Genomic DNA, 4,404 nt, shown 5'->3' with positions numbered 1-4,404 from the left:
CGTTTTTGAGCTTTCGTAGCTATAGAGATAGGTGAACATGTTCCATGATCATTTAACAAGGGAATGGAAGAAGTTACCAATTGCAACATTTTCTAATTAGTATGCTTATTAAAGTTATAAGTAAAAATTCCCAATTTCGATATAAAAGAAAATAAAAATTCACCAAGTAATTTAAGATCTAAATCAAGATTGGACATTATTTATTCATTTGGCTTGTAGATTATAGCAAGCAAATTAAAGGTTTCTAAACCAAGTTAAACTTTCTCTCTAATTTTGGAAGGATGTGCCTTATTTAAGTTCCCTTCTTTGCAAAGATTTTGTATAACATTAATATGCCTATTTTCCTCAAGGAACCTTGTAATTTTGTTTGAGGTTAACACCTGTCAGGTCCCTATACTACTAGTGTAACCCCTTATTGTTATTAGTACAACCCGCTTATTATATTGTTGTGCCCATGTAGTCCTCATATTGTTATTATTGTGCCCCATAGAAGCCCACTATTTTTATTAGTGTGCCCTTATATTATTATTGTTATGTTGGCTCTAATTATATTATGACCCCTTAGACTCCTATATATAGAAAGAGGTCTTGTCATTTGTATCATCTAAGAATTATTCATTTGTGTAATGTAAAGGAGGTTGCCACCTCAAAGAGGCTGAATTCTAAGGCGTTGATCTATATTTTCTATCTTTTTGTGAGCTGGTTTCCTAACAACATCACTTTGAACCATCTCATCCAAAATATTGGTAGCTTCTTGTGGCTTGTTCTCACAGCACAAATTGTTTATAATCTTCTTGTACACTTCAACATTTTGAGACTAGTCGTTGAGCTTCAGTTGGTCTAGAATCTCCACAGCATCTCGAAATTTTTGTTCTTTGCAAAGCTCGCTAATCAAAATCAAAGTATCATATAAATGATAATGTCAAGGGATTGGTACTTACCATTTCGCTCAAAAGATCTATGGCTTCTAAATATCTCCTGCCTTTGTAGAGACGATGATGATAACAATGTTAGTGAACTTATTTGGGTAAATTTATATTGGCCACCATTTGATGGAGAAGGTTCACTGCATCATCCAGCTAGCCTGCCATGCAAAGACCATGAATGATGGACCTGCTATAATTGACAATATCAGGAACAGAGCCACCCTTAATATCCATATCGCTTGCAATCTCCTTCACTTCAATTTGTCTTGTTTGTAGAGCTCTTTATTAAAGTAGTATATGTTAAGGTATTAGGGATGTAACCCCTCTCAAGGATATCTATAAAAACCCTAAATGCTCCCTCCAATGTGTTGGGGTTAGCTTTAATCAGAATGTTGCAGGCAGATACATTGGGCTTCATTCCAATTATATTCATGTGGGCATAGAATTAATGAGCCATCTTCTTGCGATTTTCTTTGACCAAGATAGCAAAGATGGTTGTATAAATTTTGTGGGTGGGTTTGCATTGGAAATCTTTATTTGTATGAAAGGTTCTCGATTTTCCAGGCAAATCATGCTCCTAAAATCGTTTATTTACTTGTAAAACATATCATGAATCGAACACGTAACCTCATGAAATCATTTACTTGAAATCGTGAAATCGTTTACTTGCAAAACCTTTGATGAATGGGTAAAATCATGAATCAAGCACGCAACCTTGTTGGTCCGAAGGGTGGTTCTCGACTCTTCGTTGTAAGGAAAAATGGGTATCTTGATCTATAAAGGTGCCCTGAAATCTAAATTTCCTGACATCTTTAAAACCCTCTAGAGCTTAATTTGGCATTGATGAATCTGGTCTGAATGGTGGTTCTTCGCTCTTAGTTGTAAGGAAAGAGTATCCTGATATGCAGAGCTACTCTGAAATCAAAACAACTAGATTCTTAAAAATGTTGCCTTAATATAGGTCAGTGTTGCAGGATGCACACGAGGAATGGCATGCATCTGCAAGAGTCATTTGTGCAGTTGGTAACTGGATGGGAAAAAAATTTGGAATCAGGAGCAAGACAGGAAATTTGGAATCGTGGGAGTGAGTTGTTTGTGCAGTTGGTAACTGGATAGATAGGAAATTTGGAATCATGGGAGTGAGTCACAACTGCCACTTGTCAGCGCAATTCAAATCAATGGGTGAACATGATCCAATTGTGTAACAAAGGATTGAATGACACATATTACAATAGGAAGGTAGAAGGGGAGTTCTTCTCATAGGGAAATGTCTTGCGATGTAAATATAGTAATATATTTGATATTGGGCGGGGTTGATAGTAAGGAATAATGTATGAGTAATATTTATGATGATTTAGTTAAAAATGTAGTAATATATATGACACTAGGCCTGGTTGATAGCAATGAATGAATAATATTTATCAATAAAAATATAATAATAGTGATGATATTATGAATAGGTAAGATTTATTAATGAGAATATAGTAATGTAGATGATATTATATAAAGTTGTTAACATAGATGACATTAGTTAATTTGTTATAATTTTATGAAATTTTGCATTTAATTTTTTTTTCTCAATAAATTAAACTATTTCTATTGAGTAAAATATAGTACAATCATGAGAGACAAGAAACCGGCAGACCCGAAATGATGAAACTATCAACCTCGAACCTGGAGAAGGAGTGAACCAATCACGGAGCTACAACAAAAAACTTGAGAGCAAAAACTAACTTTTACCCCACAGGGGCAGAAACCTCAACACAATGTTTTTTCCTTTTCTTTTTATTGACTTTTATCCAGCCATCCTAGGGAGTATGAGCTAAAACAACTTGAAGACTGGAATTCTCCATCAGGGGGATCTCCTTATCTGATTCAGAAGAGGAGGTCACATGGACGCGTTTTTGGGAGATTGTCGTGACAGTGGTGTGCGCAGGAGTATCTGTGGACGGATCCATCGTCTGAGGCGCTTGGTCCGGTTCTGAATCGCTCTCCTCATCTTCCGAGCTTGAGGAGTTAGAGCTCACTGCTGGCGGCGGAGAACAAGGGGTCCAACGCTTGGGTTTGGTCTTTGCAAAGTTGCCCTTTTTCGATTTTGCAATTAGCGATGGGCAGGAATTCTGCAGGTGCCCTGTTAGGTGACAGTGGCGGCAGTGGAAGGCAGTGTTTTCGTAATCCAGGTTCTGGGTCCAGACAGAGTCATTGATCTTGAGATTGATTTGCTCTGGCAGTCCCTTGCTTAGATCTAGCTCCACACATATTCTAGCATATGTGTAGAGACCTTGAAGTTCCCGCTTGAAATCTCCCATTAAAAAGCTGCCCAAGGTGTTGCCTATGCTCCTATAGACTGTTGTATGCCACAGGTGAGCTGGAAAGTTTGGAAGTCTGATCCAGACAGGGGCTTTGGTGATGACTGCAGAAGCTGGGTCAAAATCTGAGAACCATGGAGTTAAGAAGAGTCCTGCTGTACCCATGAACCAAGGACCTTCTTCTAAGGCCTTTTCATAGTGCTTAGGACTGTTGAACAGAACTATAAAATATCCTTTTGAGTAGAATCAAACCTTGCAATGGTGAGTCCAATTGTCATTGATCTAGTCATAAAGGTCCTTAGAGCGAGGCCAAAGCCCATTGAATTTGCAAATGATGGCCCTTTCAGAAAATTTTTGAATGTCCTCTGCAAGGTCAGGGTGGGAGATCTCAACAGAGGGAACCTCCTCTAACTTGTCAACCAGAAAAGGCTTGGGTTTGGGAGGTTCAGGGGAAATGGGAATCTCAGAGTGTACTGCAGCTTTGTAGGAGTAGGGAGGAGTAAAAGAAGATTGACCTGCAATGCCACCTCTCAAACAAAGGGAAAACACTAAAGAGCTATTATTTTTTATGCTGTAAGAAGAGAGGGGAAGAGGATCATCGAGTTGTTTACCTTGAAATATAAGTCTCTGTAGGGCAGAGGGGATCCCGAATCGGCGTTCCAGATTTACTTTGAGATTCTGCACCAGATCTGAAGGGTATACCCATTGCAGAATGGTCTTGCCTGAGATCTGTGTGATTTGAACCTGAAAGGGGGCAGAGAAATTTTCAAAGACTTTCTGAAGCAACACAGGGCCAGAGGCTTTTGGGTCTCCTATCTCTTGACGCACTGGAGGCGGAAGGGGAGGAAAAAGCTTCTGCCGAAGGTAGCTTTCGCTCCAGCCCAGATCCGCTGCAAAGGATAGGGCTGTAGATCTGTAGAGAGGCCGCTGATCATTTGCGTCGGATCCACCGGTACCGTTGCCCCCTTTGAAGTCCCCGCCCTGGTACATGAACCCTGGGATCACGCAGCGGGACGACGAACCCTTGGAGTGCAGAGGCTTGCCTGAGCGGCCGAGGCCATTCGCGCCGGTACACAACGCGCGGAAGTTCATAGCTGTCTTCGGCCCCACATCCGCATAGAGCTCCATCACGATTTCGCCCTCTTCCTCATTGATTTGCCCGAGAAAAC

This window comes from Pinus tabuliformis, chromosome 7 (assembly GCF_031772625.1).
Source record: "Pinus tabuliformis cultivar Carrire ecotype Pingquan chromosome 7, CPIR1, whole genome shotgun sequence".
Lineage (NCBI taxonomy): Eukaryota > Viridiplantae > Streptophyta > Pinopsida > Pinales > Pinaceae > Pinus > Pinus tabuliformis.
The sequence above is the reverse complement of the archived record's forward strand: the minus strand, read 5'-3'. Positions refer to the sequence as shown.